A 22,019-nucleotide genomic window follows, 5' to 3' on the forward strand; every position below is an offset into this window, starting at 1 on the left:
ACAGACACAACTATTTGAATAGTCACTCCTTTTCCAAAACAATATGTCTTTTTCTCAAAGGTTGTATCCCTTCATTTTCCATTCACACCTTTTTCATACATATTGAACCCAACAATCCCCCACATGAATGGAAAATGACTATTTTTTTATAAAATTTTATGAAAAAGTATGTGATCATCAAACAAAGACTGATTGCATCTGGATAAGTGGATTTCCCTTTGAACTTTCCGTAGTGAACATGCATTGGATGCACTCGGTCAATCGGTATATTTGATATCTTTAAACCGTCCAGATTTAATGTACACCTAGACAACATATGTCACACAACCAGCCTTTTACCATTTATGATTCTCACAATTTTGTTCTTTTCAGCCATGAACGCGTCCCGGATTCATGAGAGCTTAGAGAATAGGACTTTACTAACATTCTCCTTGAAGCGGCTTCCACTTCGCCCTCACATAGGTGATTTCTAAACTTTCAATCCCATAGATTAAAGTATTTGGTCAAATCTGCCAAATTTAGATAATCATTAAAAGACTTATCACCTTAAGTCTTATCCTTGTTTACTAAACATTGTCTACATCATAAGAATGATTCAGTATTTTGACAATGTTGAACCTTTCAGACACAACTTTGTTTGATCTCCTCGAACCTAGCCCTTGGAATCTCCAGTCTGCTAGGTGAAGTTACCGCCATGCTGACTTGTCCTAGGCCTTAAACCCATTCCTTTGGATGTCCTTTCCACTCCTTCTCTAGATAGGCCTTTTGTAAGTGGATCCGACATATTATCCTTTGACTTTACATAGTCAACAGTGATAATTTCACTAGAGAGAAGTTCCCTAATGGTATTATGTCTCCGTCGTATGTGATGAGATTTACCATTGTACATCATGCTCCCTGCCCTACCTATTGCCGCTTGACTATCACAGTGTATACATACTGGTGCCACTAGTTTGGGCCAATAAGAAATATCTTTTAAGAAATTTCGGAGCCATTCTGCTTCTTCACCGGCTTTATCCAATGCTATAAATTCAAATTCCATTGTAGAGCGAGCAATATAAGTCTGTTTGGATGATTTTCAAGAGACTACTCCTCCACCGATAACAAATACATATCCACTTATGAATTTTACTTCTTTCGACCCAGTGATCCAATTTGCATCACTATATCCTTCAAGTACCTTGGGATATTTATTACAATGCAAAGCATAGTATTGAGTGTAGTTAAGATACCCCAAAACTCTTTTCATTGCCATCCAATGAGTTTTGTTAGGATTACTCGTGTACCGACTCAACTTACTGATAGCGCATGCTATGTCTGGTCATGTACAGTTCATTATATATATTAAATATCCCAATACTTTTGTGTACTCCAATTGTGAGTCACTTTTACCTTCATTCTTTTGAAGTGCAAAGCTCATATTCAAAAGAGTCTTGGCAATACCGAATTCCATATACTTGAATTTGTCAAGTACATTTTTGATATAATGAGACTGCGACAATGCCAATCCTTTTGGAGTTCTATGGATTCTTATACCTAAGATCACATCCGCAACTCCAAGGTCTTTCATATCAAACTTGCTCTCGAGCATTTGTTTCGTTGCATTTATGTCAGAAATATCTCTACTGATGATCAATATATCATCCATATATAAACAAATAATGACTTGGTAATTTGGAGTGTCTTTAATGTAAACATATTTATCACATTCATTTATCTTAAACCCATTTGCCAACATGGTTTGGTCAAACTTTCCATGCCATTGTTTAGATTCTTGTTTTAGTCCATACAATGACAATAAGTTTACACACCTTATTCTCCTTTCCTGGAACAACAAAACCCTCAGGCTGTTCCATGTCAATTTCTTCCTCCAATTATCCATTTAGGAATGCAGTTTTTACATCTATGTGATGTATTTCGAGATCATATACCGCCACCAAGGCAATTAATATTCTAATCGATGTTATCTTTGTTACTGGCGAGTATGTATCAAAGTAATCAAGGCCTTCTTTCTATTTGAAGCATTTTACTACAAGTCTTGCCTTGTATTTGTCAATAGTATCATCCGCCTTCATTTTTCTTTTAAAGATCCATTTAGAACCTAATGGTTTGTTTCCTGGAGGAAGATCAATCAATTCCCATGTATGGTTGCTTAAGATTGAATCAATCTCACTATTGACTACCTCTTTCCAAAAGGATAAGTTTGACGACTACATCGCTTCTTTAAACGTTTGAGGTTCATTTTCTTAGAGAAATATTACAAAATCTGATCCAAACGAAGTTGATGTTCTTTGAAGTGTACTACATCTTGGATTATTTTCATTATGTACATTCTCACTTGGTCCATCTCGAGGTCGTTTAGATCCTCCACTAGACTATTCATGTATAACTTTATACAGGTAAATGTTTTCAAAGAATTCTGTATTATCTGATTCAATTAACGCATTTTCGTTTCTATTCGGATGTTTGGATTTATGAACCAAAAACCGACATGCTTTACTGCTTTTAGCATATCCTATGAACACGTGGTCCACCGTCTTAGGTCCTATCTTAACCCTTTTAGGCATAGGAACTTGGACATTTGCTAGACACCCCCACACTTTGAAATATTTCAAGTTGGGTTTCCTTTCTTTCCATTTTTCATAAGGAATTGATTGTGTCTTACTATGAGGAACTCTATTGAGTATACGATTGGCTGTAAGGATAGCCTCCCCCCACAAGTTTTGCGGTAAACTGGAACTTATAAGTAAGGAATTCATCATTTCCTTCAAAGTTCAGTTTTTTTATTTCCGTAATTCCATTATATTAAGGTGAATACGGGGTTTTAGTTTGAACGATTCCATTCTCTACACATATTTCGGCGAAGGAAGATTCATATTCTCCGCCCCTATCACTTCTTATCATTTTTATCTTTTTCTCTAACTGATTTTTGTCACACCCCCTTTTTACGTACTCTAAAAAAATTTATCATTTAATGTTCGAAAGGGTTTTAATTATGAAAGTGACAAAAGATGAAAATTTGTTTCGAAAAAGCATTATTTACATTTTTTATTTAGAGTCGCCACTTGGCATAATCTGGTTTGCCAAGTCACCATTGGAAAATCCTTTTCAAAACCATTTGACTCTTTAAACTGGTTTGCGAACAGAGGCTCTGGCTAAGGAATTTTGTTAATCGAGGGGAAGGTGTTAGGAACCCCTCGATCCCGTGGTTCAACCACGGTCGCTTGGTAGAGTGTATCAACTATTTTGGCATTACGAAATGTATAAACCACACAAAAGCACGCAAAATAATCCAACAATAAACAAAACAAAATAATCCAAAAATGTAAAGTACAGTCCAATTATACAGTCCAAAAATAAATAATGCGGAAATATAAATCTATTCTACCCTAAACTAATCCGATACTACGCTCTACCGCTTCACCCGACGCCTCGGGCCTTCACTACGAACATCTTCCAATTACAAGGTACTTCGGGGCATTCCCCGGTGAATAAATATATACAGATACTTCGGTACATTCCCCGGCCAAATTATATAATTGAATTAAATGCGACAAACTAGAAAGAAAAACATTCACACGCACATTCCAACATTCAACCAAAACATCAATCTTAAATTCTTGCCTACCCGAACCTATATTGCCTATCCATTTCATTATGGTATAAATCTATCACATTCACTTGTACCGAATGGAACAAAAGACAACAAGCCAACATCAATCTACATTCAATCTTTTATCAATTTCTCCATTCCTTCCCTAAATCCCCTTATCAATCCATTAAAACATGATCAAATTCATTCTTCAAACCACCAAAAATTGACCCACCAAACATCATGATCATAATAATCGACATCAACAAAGTCCAACAAAACATAATCACAACACACATAATCACAACCAATTCAATATACCAAGATAAATAAAAGAGAGCGGGTTAAGGAAATGGACCTTTCAACAATCTGATCTTTGTTTATAATAAGAAAACCCGCACTTGGAATTTCGAATAGAACCTCAACAGCGATGAATCCAACTCGAAAAAAAATAAAAAAATAGCAATCTGAACTGAAGCCTCAAACGACCTAATGGAAGACCGAATCTTATATAATCTGAGTTCCGATGGACTCAAACGGGACAACAAACAAAAATGCCGAAATAGATTCCAGTGAACCTCACTGTTTCGAGCTGGATTCAGCTAGAAATCGGTAGAAAATGGAACAGTATTGAGAATTTTTTAACCGGGCTCGTTGAACGAACTAACCCACCGACCCATTTCCGAGTAACCCGAGACCTCAACAGTGACAAAGCACCATCGACAAACCAATTCAATGCAAATTTCAAACTCGAAGTCCTATTGAAAAACCAAATTTCCGAGATGGATTCAGAGAATCTATCATAAAATTTACTCTTTTCTGGCGTCAATTGATTAGAATATGGAGTGGCTAGGCGGCGGCAGGTGGTGGTCGACCGATTGGAAGTGGTGGCGGTGGAGACGGTAGAGGAGGCTAAAGCAGAGGGGGATGACGTGCTAGCTTTCTTGGGTGAAAGGCGGTGCGATGATGATGGCGTTAGTAATTGGGGGTAACTGTCGTGGTGCTCCGCCCATCGACGGCCAGATAGGATAGAGGAAGAGAGAGAGATCGTAGACCGAGAGAGAGATAGCTGATGCGGCTATTTTTTTTTTTGGTTTTTGATAGTCCAGCATTCCCTTTTAAGAGTATGTGTGTGTTTTCTTTTATTGTGAGGGTCACGTGGGTGGGGTATTGGGGTAGGGTAGGTGGGGTAGGGTATGGGGGCATGGGGTAGTGATGTGTTGTTCAAAATTGATAGAAGGAGTGGTTAATTTTGTTACAAAATAATAATTGGGGATTAGGTTTGTTAGTGGGTTTGTTATTTTTGTATTTTTATGGGATATAATCATATGGGTGAGGGCACGTGGTAACACAGGGATAAAAATGTGTAATTAGGGTCTTCGGGAGGGACGAAATTAGGTGTCTACAATTTTCAACTTCATTTTTGTATTGCCTAAACGCATCTATTGCTTTATCCTTACTATTTAGCAAGTAGACATAAAAATATCTAGTGCAATCGTTAATAAACATTATGAAATATTTTTTCTTACCCCGTGATGGTGTTGACTTCATATCACAAATGTCAGTATGTATTAAGTCTAAGGGATTGAAATTTCTTTCAACGGACTTATAAGGATGGTTTGCATACTTTGATTCCACACACGTTTGACACTTTGATTTATTGCACTCAAAGTTTGGTAAAACTTCTAAGTTAATCAGTTTTCATAATGTTTTGTAATTAACATGACCTAAACGTTCATGCCACAAATTATAAGACTCAAGCAAGTAAGAAGAATTTAAACTTTTATTGATTTTAACATTCATTACATTCATCTTATAAAGGCCCTCGGTGAGATAGCCTTTCCTACATACACTTCTCCTTTGCTAATTATAATTTTTCCAGAAATGGTTACACATTTGAATCCGTTCTTGTTTAGAAGTGAAATAGAAATTAAGTTCCTACGTAATTTCGAAACGTACAAGACATTATTAAGTGTCAAGACCTTTCCTGAAGTCATTTTCAAGCCCAGTTTTCCTGTTCCTTCTACCTTAGTCATAGCGTAGTTATCCATGTAGATCATTTCTTCTACTTGAGCCAGACCGAATGATGAAAACAACTCTTTATTGGCACAAAAATGGTGGGTGACACCAGAATCCATCCACCTCCCGCGAGGATTCCCCACCAAGTTGCTTTCTGAAAACATAGCACACAGATCATCACATTCTTTATTGGACTCAATCATATTTGCTTGGTCCTTTTTATTGCCTTTCTTAGGGGAACGACAATCCATGGACTTGTGGTCAATCTTGCCACAGTTGAACCACTTTCTCTTGAACTTCTTCTTTGGTTGATTGCTTCCTCATTCAACTTTCTTCCTTTTCTTAGAATTTTTTTGGTCATCTTCTACAATATGTGCTCCATTGATTGTAGAATTCCCTTTTGAACTTCTCTAGATAGCTTTATTATCCTCTTCAATACGCAGTCGGACAGTAAGATCTTCGACAGTCATCTCCTTGCATTTGTGCTTCAAGTAGTTTTTGAAGTCTTTCCACATAGGTGGTAGCTTCTCTATTATCACTGCTACTTGAAATACATCATTCACAATCAAACCTACAATACAGTTTATGTGAGTACTTAGAACATTTTCAATTTGTTCAACTAAGGTATTTTTCAAAGATATACCTTCTACTAGGTGATCGTGGATGATTACTTGCAATTCCTGCACTTGAGAGACAACCGATTTACTATCTATCATTTTAAAGTTCAGGAACCTTGGAACAAAGAACTTCTTAATTCCCACATCTCTGTTGTTCTAGTTCCCCCCATAATTCCTTCGATGTCTTAGTTTCACTGTAAACATTGTAGAGGTCGTCTTGGAGACCACTCAATATATAAATCCTGTAAAGGAAGTCCGAGTGTTTTCAACCCTCTACAATTATGAAACACTCTTTGTCCGAGGGTCCCTCAAGCACCTCAGGAGCATCCTCACTAGTGAACCTTTGAATACATAGTGTTGTGAGGTAGAAGAACATCTTCTGCTACCATCGCTTAAAGTCAATGCCCGCAAATTTTTTGGGCTTCTCCGTAGGTGCCATTGGTTGTAGAGCATTTACTCGACTTGTTGAAGCAATATTAGTTGCCCCCACAGTCGTTGTTGCATCTTTCATTTGACTTTCATTAGTCATTTTTTCTGTCACCACAAGACAATAAAATTTAGTATTTTTGGAATAGTACTTATAAAGTTAAGCAACTTTAAACTTTTCTTCTTGTTTCTAGTTAACGATGAAGTTTTTATGACTTTCAATCGTCAACCGAGTGATCTTTAACTTGTGATGAAGATTTTATGTCTTCGAATCACTAGTTAAGTTCAAACGGAGTAGAAATCTTAAAGCTTTAATCTCCAAAACCAAGTAATACAAATTCTGGAAAAAAAAACTTCAGTGAAAAGAAAATTTCATGAAACAAGAAAAAAAATATTTTTTTCTTTCTTTTTCAAAATTTATTTCCTTAAGATGGTAGTTTTTCGGTTACACACAATCTGTATTTTCGCAACACTACTTCAACACTAGTTCAAGTTTAAAACAAGAACACTATGAAGTACAACAACACCCTCAACACAAGATCAAAATAATCTTTCAAAGAAGTCTGTTTTATTTTTCAGAAATTAAGATAAAACAGAAATGACCAAGTCCTCCGAATTTACGGAGTGTCCTTAAGGAAATAATTCCCCTCAAGTACTCGAAGTTGTGGAATTTTCCTCCCAAGATAAACTGGCCAAACAAACCAACTGTATCGGTACCTCAAACAATTGAAATCTCTTCGAACTCACTTAACGATTTGATTGATCACACAGAATGTTTTGAAGACAAGAAGAGTTTGTATATTTAGAAAATTTTTCATGCCTAAACCTGTGGATAAATCCAGGTTTATATAGCCATCAAATGCCCTTTCCAAAGGTGGAAATGGTTCATCTGAAAAGGAGTATCCTTTGGAAGAGTCATGTCTATTCATTTGAAATATTGTGTCTTTTTCTGAAATGACACAACTATCTAAATAGTCACTCCTTTTCCAAAACAATATGTGTTTTCCTCAAAGGTTTTGTCCCTTCATTTTCCATTCACACATTGTTCATACATATTGAACCCAACAGTGTTAAGTATGTCTCACATTTTCGACATGATCCTACTAAGTATCTATTGGTGAAATTACAATAATAATACAACTGAAAATTACAAGTGAAGAAAATAAAAAAAATTATCTTCTTCTTCTTTGGTTGAGGCGCAAATATCTCGCTCTCTTTACGGAGATTCAAGCCCACTGCAGCAAATGTTTCACCGGTCCAGCAGTTATCCTCTTGACTTGTCCCCTCTAGAATACAATAGCCTTCTTACAATAACTCAACAACTCTAGACAAGAGTTGAGTTCAAAGCTCCACTAAAAGAACACCTCCCTTCAACTAGCAAACTCTCTTTAATATGAATAATACAACGTAAATTGTTAGCTTTCTCCTTGTTCTCCCAAACCAATAGAACAATTGGTGGGATGTATATATAATGGCTTGATGATGACTATATATGTATATATATAAAAGAAAACCAATTCTAGGAGTGCATGGCATTAAGAATTGTTTGGTGCACCACTATAATTATGATAAAGGAGTAGTGCAACACTTAGGATTATGATAATATTGTTGAGTGCACCACTATAATTATGATAAAGAGTAGTGCAGCACTTAGGATTATGATAATGTTAAAAAATGCAACATCAATTCCCCACTCATTTTTGTAATATTAAAAAGCGAGTTCAATAGTTGAAGAAATACTACCATGCATAATGAAGGTGTGCTCTGCATTGAACCTTTACTTAGTAAAACAGTAATTTTTACTCCAGAGTCGTAGTGGTCTCAAGCTTGAACTATGACTACTTAAGGGAAATAAAAAGTTACTGCTTACATATAATAGTCAAGGTGTTGACATGAGTTTTATAGCTAGCACATTACGGTCTTGTGCTATCTCGATTTTAATGAGTGTCTTTTGAGAATGAGCCTAATTCTCATAGAAAGCGTCCTACCTCCACACACACAAAAGTGAAATTTGTCGAGAGTGCTCCTGTAATTTAGCACCCCACTCATATGAGCTACAGATATTCATTAAAAGTTTAATAAACTCAACCTCACAATTATTATAGGCCAATGCACTCACATCATAGGAAGGGATAAATAAATAGTGCATTTTTTACAACAAGTCATCATGTGATTTGTGTTTTCCATTAAACCTGGTTATAGGATCTCTAGTCCCTAGGTTGGGTTTCCTCACATATGACTCAAGATTAAATAGGCTTCAATCCCATCCCCCTTGATGTGCTCCAGACCTTTTCTCTTGCTAAAGCTTTAGTCAACGGATCTGCAAGATTATCACAAGATTTGACATAATCAACATTAATAGTACCATTTGTCAAATATGATCTCACATTACTGTGTTTTCTCCGTATAGGTCTGGATTTACCATTGTAATAACGATTTTAAACTCTACCAATTGCAATGGTGCTATCCCAGTGAATTAAAATAGAAGGAATTGATTTTTCAAAATAAGGTATTTGAAATAACAAATCTCTCAACCAATTCGCTTCCTTACTAGCTGAAGCTAAAGCAATTAATTTAGCCTCCATGGTAGAGTTAGCAATAATTGTTTGCTTTTTTGACTTCCAACAAATAACACCGCCACCAAAAGTAAACACATAACCAATAGTTTATAAGGAATCACCTGATAAAGTGTTCCAATCCGCATCACAAAAGCCTTCAAGTACATCAGGATATTTATTATAGGACAAACCATAATTTTTTCGTTCCAATTAAATATCTCATTACTCTGATTATAGCATGCAAATGTTCATTACCTGGCTTTCTAGTAAACCTGCTAAGTACTCCTACTACATATTCAATATCAGGCCTAGTGCAATCGGTCACATATCTCAAACTTCCAATTATGCTCGCATATTCCTTTTGATTTATTACATCATTTTCACTTTTAACAGGAAACAAGTGAACACTAGAATCAAATGGAGTTACAACATACTTGCAATCAAGAAAATTATATTTTTTCAATATTGTCTCAACATACTGTGACTGGTCAGGAAAATCCATCACATGTTATAGTAATTTTTATTCCTAGAATAAAATTTGTCTCACCAAGATCTTTCATTTCAAAATGGCTTCTAAGAATACTTTTAGTTTCATCAATAATATTCATTTTGAGCAAAGATCAATAAATCATCAACATATAGGCAAATAATAACATTTGAATTATTCCAAAACTTATGAAATATACACTTATCACACTCATTTGTTTTAAACCCATTATTAATTATGCAGAAATCAAACTTTTCATGTCATTGCTTTGGTGCCTGTTTCAAGCCATATAGGGATTTATTAAGTTTACACACTTTTCTTTCTTGACCAGCCTCAACAAACCACTTGGGTTATTCCATGTAAATCTCCTCATTTAGGTCTCCGTTTAAAAAGCAGTTTTTACATCCATTTGATGAATTTGTAAATCAAATATTGCCGCAATAGCAATTAAAAGTCTAATGAATGTAATTCTAGTTACTGGTGAAAAAGTATAAAAAAATTCTAGGCCTTCTAGTTGTTTAAAACCTTTAGCCACTAGCCTAACTTTATATTTATCAACAGATCCATTCGATTTTAATTTTTTACGTAAGACCCATTTACATCCAATTATTTTACAACCCGATAGTAAATCAACTAGCTTCCAAGTTTTATTGGAAATTAGCGATTCCATTTCATCATTTACAGCCTCTTTTCAGAAAATAGCAGCATGTGAAGGCAAAACTTCTTTTAAAGTGATAGGGTCATCTCCAACGTTAAAAATATAATAATCAGGACCAAAGTCTTTTTCTACTCTAGCTCGTTTACTTCTTAACTCAAAATCATTTTCTTTATTTTTTGAAGTAGAGGTAGAAGAATTAGGTGGTAACAAAATATTTTTTCAGTCCCATGACCCCCACTATTTTTAGAATCAAAAGGAAATTTATTTTCATGAAAAATAGCATCACCTGATTCTATTACCACACTATCTTCAATATTAAAAAATCTATAGGCCGTACTATTTGAAGCATAACCAAGGAAAGCACAAGTAGTAACTTTTTTACCCAACTTAGAGATTTTAGGATCCATTAACCTTACATAGGCTAAGCAACCCCAAACTCTTAGATATCCCAAATTTGGCTATGACCTTTCCACAATTCAAAAGACGTTAATTTGGTCCTTTTATGAGGCACACAAATCAACACATAACAAGCAGTCAAAAGAGCTTCACCCCAAAAACTTAAAGGTGCACAAGACTCAATTAACATGACATTAGTTAACTCAACCAAAGTTCTATTCTTCCTTTCCGCTACACCGTTAGATGCAGGAGAATAAGGAGGAGTAGTTTGATGAATTATACCCAATGATCTAACAAAAGAATTGAACTCATGTGACTCATATTCACGGCCTCTATCACTTTTTATTCTTTTTATTTTTCTACTAAACTGATTTTCAACTTCATGGAGAAAAGTTTTAAAATTCTCAAAAGAATCACTTTTATTTTTGATTAAGTAAGCATATGTAAACTTACAAAAATCATCAATAAAAGTGATAAAATATCTATTTCCTCCACGAGTTAAAATTACACCAAGTTCACAAATATCAGTATGAATTAATTCTAATAATTCAGTTTTACTTTAAACTTGAAAATGAGGCCTTCTTGTGATTTTGGCTTTACTACAAGCCTCACATTTTTTCAAAGTTCTTTTTGATCATTGGAATTAATCCTAAACTACTCATGATTCCCATATAACGATCATTTATATGACACAAACGAGTACGCCAAAAATTAGTAGAAGAAAGCATGTAAACAAAAGTAGATGTTTTATTCATTTCAACACTCAACTTGAAATACCATCATATGCATACCCTTTTCCCACAAAAATATTATTTTTAACAATTACATATTGGCTAGATTCAATAATCTGTTTGAAACCTGCTTTACTATGAAGAAAACTAGACATCAAAATTTTTCTCATAGAAGGAATATAAAGTACATCTTTTAAGATTAATACCCTTCCAGAAGTAAATCTCAATTCGACATCTCCCATTCCAAGTACTTGAATTGTGTGTGAATCTCCAACCATGATGGTTTTGAACTCCTCAAATTTTGTATATTTTTTAAACCAGTCTTTGTCATAACAGACATGACGGTTTGCACCAGAGTCAGCCCACCATCCATCAACATTCACCATCATGTTTATGTCTGTTATCACTGCCACAAATGGTTCTTCGGTAACATTTTCCTGAGGTGTAGGCCCACGTTTCTAATACCTGCAAAATCGAGCAATATTCTCACTCTTGCCATAGACAAAGCATGGTCCTTTTTCTTGTAAATGTTGATTTGTTTGTTTGGTTGTTTCCACCATTATTATTTTTGAGATGTCTACCATTATTTTTCTTGAATTTTTTCTTCTTAGGCTTCAAAATAGTATTTTTGTTAGGTTCAGGGGTAGCATTACTTGAAGTTAAATTTACCTTCGGTGTGATGTTGTTCTCTTCTATTTGCATAAGTACATCTTGGCCCCTTGCTTCTTCTTCCATGCGGATTCTCATTATCAAAGTCTCAAGAGAAGTTTCCTTTTGCTTGTGGCGCATAGTTTCTTGAAATTCTTTCCACAAAGGTGGAAGTTTATCAATTATGCCACAAACAATAAGGTTATCTCCATTTTTGACTTCTTCGGACCTAAGTTCGCCAACGATCATTATAATGTCTTGAACTTGGTCTACCGTTAATTTGTCGTCCACTATTTGGAAACTGAAAAATCTGCTAGCCGCATATTTTTTCGCTCCCGCCTCCTCAGTGTCATACTTACTCTACAATGCTTTTTAAATTTTTTTTTTTCACTAGAGTAAGTTTTATCATAATAATCATAAAAATATCAGACAGACTATTAAGTAAAAAATACCGATACTTACAGGAGTCATTGTTGTATTTTTTCACTTTCTCTTCAAGAGAAATGAGTTCTTCATCACTCATAGAAGAGTTATCTACTTTGCTTGGATTCTTCGCAGTTAAAATGTAAGAGACATCAAGAAAACTCAAATAGAAAAACACTTTACCCTTCCACCTCTTGAAGTGAGTCTCGTTGAACCAGAATGACTTGTTAAGATCTCCTATCTTGACATCCATGGATTTTTCAGTTGTTGTCATTTGAATTTTCTTAAAATTGTTGGTGAAATTACAATAATAATACAACTGAAAATTACAAGTGAAGAAAATAAAAAAAAATTATCTTCTTCTTCTTTGGCTGAGGCACGGATATCTTGCTCTCTTTAAGGAGATTCAAGCCCACTGCAGCAAGTGTTTCACCGGTCCAGCAGTTATCCTTTTGACTTGTCCCCTCCAGGATACAACAGTCTTCTCACAATAACTCTACAACTCTAGACAAGAATTGAATTCAAAGCTCCACTAAAAGAACACCTCCCTTCAACTAGCAAACTCTCTTTAATATGAATAATACAACGTAGATTGTTAGATTTCTCTTTGTTTTCTCAGACCAATAAAACAATTGTTAGGATGTATATATAATGGCTTAATGATGAATATATATATAAAAGAAAACCAATTCTAGGAGTGCATGGCATTAAGAACTGTTTAGTGCACCATTATAATTATGATAAAGGAGTAGTGCAGCACTTAGGATTATGATAATATTGTTGAGTACACCACTATAATTATGATAAAGGAGTAGTGCAACACTTAGGATTATGATAATATTAAAAAATGCAACATCAGTATCCAACACCTACTTTTTCTCCGACTTTAAACTTGTCTACCTTGTTACCAACCTCAGTTACCACACCAACAATTTCATGCTTGCAAAAACAATTGAGATTGACATAATTTTGATTTCATAAATTCAAAACTATATTAACTTCATAAATTCAAAACTATATTGACCTCCAACACATAAGTTTCTTGTTAATCAATTCCTCCATACATTTGTAATATGAATGACAAAAGAGGTAACCGGTTCAAGCTGTGAAAAGTGGAAACATACTCTTGCAGAAATGTAGGATAAGGTTGCATTCAATAGATTTTTGTAGTCCGATCCTTCACTGACCCCATGCATAGTGGGAGCTTAGTGCATCGAACTGTCCTGCCCATTTGTAATATGAACGGGTCCACTCTAGTATTTACATAATTATTTTTGAGGTTTAAATATTTACAATATGGTCCAAATTTAAATTGCATGGATCCCTCAAAAATATTGAAGCATTTTATTGGATTTATTCATGTTAAGATAGTCAGATACCAATGTCAAGATATTTGTCAAAGTATATCAATTGTTAGATTGTGTTATAGATACACATAGTCAAATATTGTAGGTACACATAGTCACATATTGTAGGTAAAGAGCAGGATATTAGGGATCTGATATTGACCTTTTTGTACCTAGCTTTGTGTATATATTCTAGGTATAATCTATCATTTTGTAATGAGCTGAAATACAGCTACATCTGTAATATGGTATCAGAGATTCCTGCTGTCTTTGTAGAGGCTCAAGTTGCCTTTTTCGGTGACTGTTTTGATAGATTTTCCATAACTATTCCAGCTTCTTCCTTTACTAGCAGCACTTCCTGTAGGTTTTCCTGACCATGTCAAACTGTCATTCTGAGTTTATGAGGTCCAATCGTTTATTCTAATCTTACCCATCACTCATATAATTTTCAGTAAAACCAGTCATCTTCATCGACTGTTTCTTCCTTTTTCTGGCGTAGCTCTTGTTCATTTAAGATCGAAATAGTTCTACAAGATCTTTAGTCACCAAGAGGAACCTTGTTCTTTTATTTCCTTTGTTTCAAGTTCTATTAACCAAAAAAAAATTCTTTTTTTTGTAACTCATTTTTTTAGAATTTCAGTTAGTTGTTGAAGCCATAATGTCAGAGAAAGGTGAATCTCTAACTAGTGTCTCATAGAAAACTGAATCTTCAGGAAATTTCAAATCCATGTTTTCCTCTATTTCAAGTTCTCCTATTATAACTACCATAAAATTGGAAGGTAGTAATAATTACACACCATGGTCTTCATCTGTCGAGATATGGTTTATGGGATAAGGATATGAGGATCATTTAAAAATACTAGTGATATTGTTACTAGTGAAAGGACTAAGTGGACTCAAATTGATTCTCAATTATGCAATCTCGTATGAAATTCTTTGGATCCTAACTTAATCTATTTCAATCTTGTAAAAATTGCTATAAAGTTTGGACTAAAGCTAAGACTTTGTATATGAATGACATACAACGCATATACAAGGTTGTCTCAGACTTGGTCCAACTTCAGCAGAATAATGAAGATATGGCGAGTTATTTAGGACAAATCGATACCTTGAAAGATTAATTTGACTCTCTCATCAGGAGCAACAAAGAGATAAGTTCTTGATGGTTCTAGCACTAAAAGGACTTCGATCTGATTTGAGTCCTATAAGGGATCAAATCTTGGCAAGTTCATCAGTTCCTTCTGTAATCGACGTTTCAGCTCCATTGTTGTGTATTAGTTCAAAAACAAATGATACCAATAACGTTGAGACATCTGTATTAGCTGTGAAAAATGAGAACTCACAGGAACAAAATGTCCAGCAAAGGAGAAACATTAGAAACTCTAGACCCTATTGCAACTATTGCAACAAGCTAGGCCATACTCGACAGACTTGTTGGAAATTGCATGGTCGACCACAACGTATTAACAATTGTAGTACAGCTCATGTGGCTCAGATCCGTAAAGATATAGAGGGTCAACTGTCTAATTCTATTACTTTTTCTGGAGCAGATTATAATGATTACTTGCAGTATCAAGCGGCTACGCAACAATCACCTTTAGCTAGCACCCCACAAATTGGTAATTCCTTTGCTTGTCTAACCAGGTCTTCACCCACTTGCCCATGGATAGTGGATTCTAGTGCATCTGACCATATCTCTGGTAATCAAAATCTTTTCTCAAATCTTATTCATTCCACAACCCTCTCCGCAGTTACCCTTGCTAATGGATCATGAACTGCAGTAAAAGGAATAGGGGACGTGCAACTTCTTCCTTCTATTTCCTTAAACTCATCTTTATTTGCTCCTGAATGTCCATTTAATTTGATATCTATAAGCAAATTAATCAAGCACCTAAATTATGGTGTCACTTTTTTGGCGAACTCTGTTGTTGTACAGGACTAGAGAACGGGGAAGACGATTGAAATAGGATATGAGTAACAGGGACTATATCACATGTCAAAATCTCCACCACCAGTTGCCTTCACTTCTGCTTCCTTAGTTGATTTTCTCCACAGCCGTTATGGTCATCCGAGTCTCGCAAAACTTCAAAAGTTAATCCCTAGTCTTTTCTCTTTGTCTTCTTTTGAATGTGAGTCATGTCAACTTGGGAAATATAGTCATACTTCATTTTCCAAAAGTGTCAATAACAGGGCCCACATGTATATTTGACATTGTTCACTCAGATATATGGGGTCCTAGTCGTGTCGTTTTAAGTCTAGGATTCAGTATTTTGTTATCTTTATTAATGACTTCTCCCGTTGCACATGGGTATATTTGATGAAAAATCATTCTGAAGTATTCTTTATTTTTCAAAAATTTTGTGCTGAGATAAATAATCAATTTGGTGTTTCTAAAGGTATTACGCAGTGATAATGCCAAAGAGTACTTATCTTCTCCCTTTTCTAGTTTCATGTTGTCTCAGGAATCACTCATCAGACATCTTGTGTATATACTCCTCAACAAAATGGAGTCACCGAATGTAAAAATAAGCATCTCATCGAAACTGCTCGTACTTTACTTATACACCATCACGTTCCTCTTTGTTTTTGGGGAAATGTTGTTCTCGCTGCTTGTTATTTGATCAATAGAATGCCCTCCACTGTGTTGCAACAACAAAGTCCTCACTCAATTCTTTTTCCAGGTCAAAATCCTTATCATTTACCTTTGAGAGTGTTTGGATGTGTTTGCTTTGTCCATGATCAAAGTACTAGAAATGACAAACTCCAACCAAAATCAATGAAGTGTGCCTTTCTAGAATACTCTTGTCACCAAAAAGGTTACAAATGCTATGATCCAAAAATAAATAAATATTTTATTAGTGCAGATGTGACATTTTTTGAAACATCTCCCTATTTTATACCAAGCACTATAAGCAGAAGTTTAATTCCTCAAGTTTTGTCAGTACCTATACTTCCTCTGCAACAAGTCCCTATTTCAGAAAACCCTCAAACCGCTCTTCCTCTACAAGTATACACTCGGCCTGCTCGTTCTCTTAACAATGATAATTATAGCACTACTCCTAGTCCTGATACATTGGTCGCTCCCGATGACTCATGTCTTGCTCCGTCATCACCTTCTCCCGTCATGCCTTCATCAGATGCAGTGACCCCACCAATTGCCATACGCAAAGGTATACGTACTACACAAAATCAACAACCATAAAGATATAACTGTTTAAGTTATCATCGGTTGTCCCTATTATATTATACCTTTGTGTCTACCCTATTTAATGTACCTGTACCAAAAACTATTAGTGAAGCACTAGAACATCCAGGGTAGAGAGATGCTATGATCGAAGAAATGAATATTTTACAGACCAATAACACTTGGGAGTTGGTCCAGTTAACGAAGGGAAAATCTACTGTTGGAAGTCGATGGATCTATATGGTAAAAGTGGGTTTGGATGGAACAGTTGATCGACTGAAAGCTCGCCTTGTTGCCAAAGGGTAGACCCAGATTTATGATCTTGACTATGGTGATACATTCTCTCCAGTTTCGGAAATTGCATCTGTTCGCTTGATTATCTCCTTGGCAGCAATGCATCATTGGCCGCTTCATCAACTAGATATTAAGAATGCATTTTTGCATGGTGAACTTGCTGAGGAAGTTTATATGGAGCAACCTCCTGGATTTGTTGCTCAGGGGGAGTCAGACTTCGTTTGCAGTCTCAAACGTTCTCTATATGGCCTCAAGCAATCTCCAAGGGCATGGTTTGGCAGATTTAGTTCTGTCGTCCAACAATTTGGCATGTCTCAAAGTAAAGCAGACCACTTTGTGTTCTATTGACATAATGGTCCAGAAAAGAACATTTATCTGGTCGTTTATGTTGACGACATTGTCATATTTGGTCGTTTATGTTGACAACATTTGTTCAGTCACATTCAAACCAAAGATTTGGGGAAGTTAAAGTATATTTTGGGAATTGAGGTAGCACAATCCAAGACAAGTATTGCTATCTCACAAAGAAAATATGCTTTAGACATATTAAAAAAGACATGCATGTTAAATTGCAAATCGATTGACACTTCTATGGATCCAAACATTAAACTCGTCCCTGGACAAGGGAGGCCACTGAAAGATCCCGGTAGATATAAAAGATTGGTCGGTAAACTGAATTATCTCACTATCACACGCCCGGATATTTCATTTGCAGTAAGTGTGGTTAGTCAGTTTCTCCAAGCTCCATGTCAAGATCATTGGAATGCAGTAATTCGCATCCTCCGATATGTCAAAAGAGCTCCAGGAGAAGGATTGATATATTAAGACAAAGGTCACAGAAACATTGTTGGATATTCTAATGCGGATTGGGCAGGTTCTCCAATAGATAGACGCTCTACGTTTGGGTATTGCGTCATGATTGGAGGCAATTTAATTTCTTGAAAAAGTAAGAAGCAAGATGTTGTTGCCAGATCTAATGTGGAAGATGAATATCGAGCTATGGCCCTTGTTACATGCGAGCTTAATTGGTTGAAACAACTTCTCCAAGAGTTAAAATGTGTTGAATTCAAACAGATGAGGTTTATATATGACAATCAGGCCGCCCTACATATTGCCTCAAATTCAGTTTTCCATGAAAAAACGAAACATATAGAAGTGGACTATCATTTTATTAGGTAGAAGATTGAATCCGGATGTATGGCCACCAGCTTCGTCGGTTCAAATGATCAATTGGCAGATATTTTGACTAAGTCCCTTAGAGGAGCTCGGATTAGATACATTTGTGGCAAGTTCGGAGCATAGGACATGTAGCTCCAACTTGAGGGGGAGTGATAAGATAGTCAGATACCAATGTCAAGATATTTGTCAAAGTATATCAATTGTTAGATTGTGTTAGATACACAGTCAAATATTGTAGGTACACATAGTCACATATTGTAGGTAAAAAGCACGATATGAGGGATCTGATCTTGACCTTTTTGTATCTAGCTTTGTGTATATATTCTAGGTATAATCTATCATTTTGTAATGAGCGGAAATACAGCTACATCTATAATAATTCAGAAAGTTACACTAGAAAATTCTCTAATGTAAAATCGATTCAACGCTTCTTACAAGTTTTTGTTACCTATATGCACAATAAAAAATTTTGGCGATCACAAATAAAGAACATAAAAAGTAAAATAAAGAATGCATTAAAGAGTAAACTTGCCCAGGTACAATAGGATATTTGGTGATGCCCCAATCATTGTTGATCTAATGAAGATCAGTTTGACAAATTCCACAATATAATACTTTGAACTGCACATCTTTTTCACCAGTCATCCTGCATCAATCATCATCCATTTCAACCCAAATTAAATTACAACGATAATAACATATTCAGTATAATTTCACTTAGTGTGATTTAGGAAGGGTAAACGTGTACGCAGACCACCTTAAACATCTATTATTTCCTCTGTCTCATTATATGTGGCATCATTTCACTTGACACGGTGTTTAAGAAAACAAGAGAACTTTTGAAACTTGTGAACTAAAACAATCTTGAGATATTTGTACGGTTATAAATTATAATGTTTCAAGCTAAATTATTTCTAATTATCATAAGGTGACGTTCTTTTTGGAACTAATTTTAAAAAAATGTGTCACATATATTAAGACGGAGATGATATAATTTTCAAACCAAAGAATCCATAAAAATAATGAATCAATTTGTACCTTCTTGAAAAATTGAGAGGAGAAAGAACACCAGAAGTGTCTCTAGCTGCCCATCCAAATGCCTTAATTGGATGCTCATTCTCATGTGATTTTTCCATTTTTCGTTTTTTTGGTGATTCTTGATTTTTCTGAGTAATGTAATATGTGTAGCAATAAGAGGAAAGAGAAAGTAATATTATTGTACACTAAAAAGAAGTGGTTGATATTTCTGGATATACTCATGTATGAACAATAATAGGCCCTTTCTGATACAATAATCACTAAGTGCAAGTTGGTGGTGGTTAATACGCGAATTGAAAATGAAATGAGTTAAAATAAATTGAATTACATTCTATCCATATAAATATTAGTTGAAATGAATTGGATAAAATATGAATTAGATAAAATGGAATTTTCCAAAATAGCAAACTTGATGACAAAAATTATCTCTCCTTAACAACGATTTGCTACTTACAATTCATAACTAATACTTCCTTCGTTTCGTTTTAGTTGATCCTTTTTCTAAAAAATTTTGTTTCAAATTAGTTGTCCCTTTGATGAAATCAAGAAAATTTTATTGTGTTCTTCTAATATTACCCTCAACATTAAATAATTAAACAAAGTGTATTTATTCAAATTTATATTTTTAATGTATAATTAATAAAATTATTTTAGTAAAATAAAACTCTATTAAATAATTTTTTAAAAAATATGCTAAGTCAAAAAGGGTGAATTAAAATGAAACGAAGAAATATAGTACTATTTGAGATGCTAAACAAAAACAAAGATTTCTCTCACCTCTCTCCTAATCTCATTCGCCTTTTTCCCGGATTCTCTCTTTTCTCTTTTGTTTTGTTTATTTGTCTTCCTCGTTCTATTTTTTTTTTATATATTATAATTTGTATTTCACCTTTCTCTCACTCTTTATACTTTATATTTTCATCTCTTTCTCAAATTTATCATTTGATATAAATTTATCATTTGTATATTTGGGTGGTTCTACAGTCAGTATATATATTGTATTATTTGTATTTATATATAAATAAGTTTTCGCATCATTTTTATTTGTTTGAGCCTATCATATACAAATATAAATATATCACTTAATATAAATTTATTATTTGTATTTGTATGGTACAAGTTATATCAATAAATATAATCCATATCAATGTATATAATTTGTACTTTATATTTTTGTATGGTTCAAATTGCATTAAAAAATACAATTCATATCAACGAATAAAAAGTACAATATCAAAGGTAATTATATTGATATACATATGAAACTGTACAAAAGATTACATAGTTATGGATCATAATTACAAAGTCATGTTTGTTTAGATTAAAATGGTTTAATCTTTTAAAGCCAAAAGATTTTAAATCTTTAACTAAGTTAATTAAAATGAGCTATAACAATAAATTTTTTCACACATAGTACAACTATTTCAAATAGATATCTTTTCCCTTTTTTTTTCCTTGTTATTTTATTTTCTGAATTGACCTCATGGAGGACCCATATTATTTCCTTCTTTATTAATCTAAATAAATAAATAACTATTTCTCAAAAGTTATTTTTTTTATAAAATGAAAATATTCCACTGACAACTTTAATCACAAATTATGATGGGATTGAGATATAGTCCAAGTGGTAGGGTCGATGCTGCATTTATTTTCCTTTTAGTGACCCGCGATCAATGACAGAGAGAAAAATTTTTATTGAGGGATTCAAAAATATATGTATGAACTAATAATAATTCAACATCTACTATATATATGCATAAAAAATATTTTAATCTTGTAAAAATAGTATAATGTTCTGTCGAAGGAGGTTTGGATGACCTCCTGGAACAAAAGTGACTCCGCTACTGCCAGCAATCGCCCTCTCAATCATAAAAATAAGATAAAGTTGAAAATAAGTTTTGTTCTCACAATCAATTAATTTTTCAGTTTCTTTAGGTGGATGGTGTTGGCCCATTTTTCGACCAGATCCCCTAGCTTCAACTTTCTTTTTACTTTTTTGATTGAAATTCAATTTGATCAAGATATTAGTTTTTTTTTTTTTTTTTTTTTTTTTTTGCAAATTTGTGAATATTCTAAGCAAGCAATAAGGATCGAGTGTGAGAGGTGGGGTGGCTTTTGGTGGGGCGGGGGATGGGGTGAGAAGAAAATAATCTAATGAAATGTTATTTATAAAACTTTTTTTTCCTATTCTCATCAGAAATTCACTCTCCTCATTTTTAATGAACTTGCAGAATTTGTTCGACCAACCAAATATGAAAAAAATAAAAAATAATATTGCGCTTCCATACCAAACAAACCTAATAATGCTGGAAAAGGTAACCACTAACTATATACCCTAATATCTTAGTTGAAATATGTGTATGATCCCTTAACTACGATTCTTTTTCAAATTATATGTTAGTTGAGTTTTGTTTGAATGGGGT

The 22,019-nt window shown here is 34.3% G+C and overlaps 1 long non-coding RNA gene across 1 annotated transcript; it reads right to left on the bottom strand.

Annotated features, from left to right (window-relative positions):
* Positions 1 to 12,724: 12,724 nt before the first annotated feature.
* Positions 12,725 to 19,936, bottom strand: LOC124889272. Its single transcript, XR_007048113.1, has 2 exons — positions 19,597 to 19,936; positions 12,725 to 19,204 (listed from the first exon to the last, which is right to left on the bottom strand). It is a non-coding gene; the product is annotated as an uncharacterized LOC124889272 (long non-coding RNA).
* Positions 19,937 to 22,019: the final 2,083 nt, after the last annotated feature.

This window comes from Capsicum annuum, chromosome 12, assembly GCF_002878395.1.
Source record: "Capsicum annuum cultivar UCD-10X-F1 chromosome 12, UCD10Xv1.1, whole genome shotgun sequence".
In the NCBI taxonomy this organism is placed as follows: domain Eukaryota; kingdom Viridiplantae; phylum Streptophyta; class Magnoliopsida; order Solanales; family Solanaceae; genus Capsicum; species Capsicum annuum.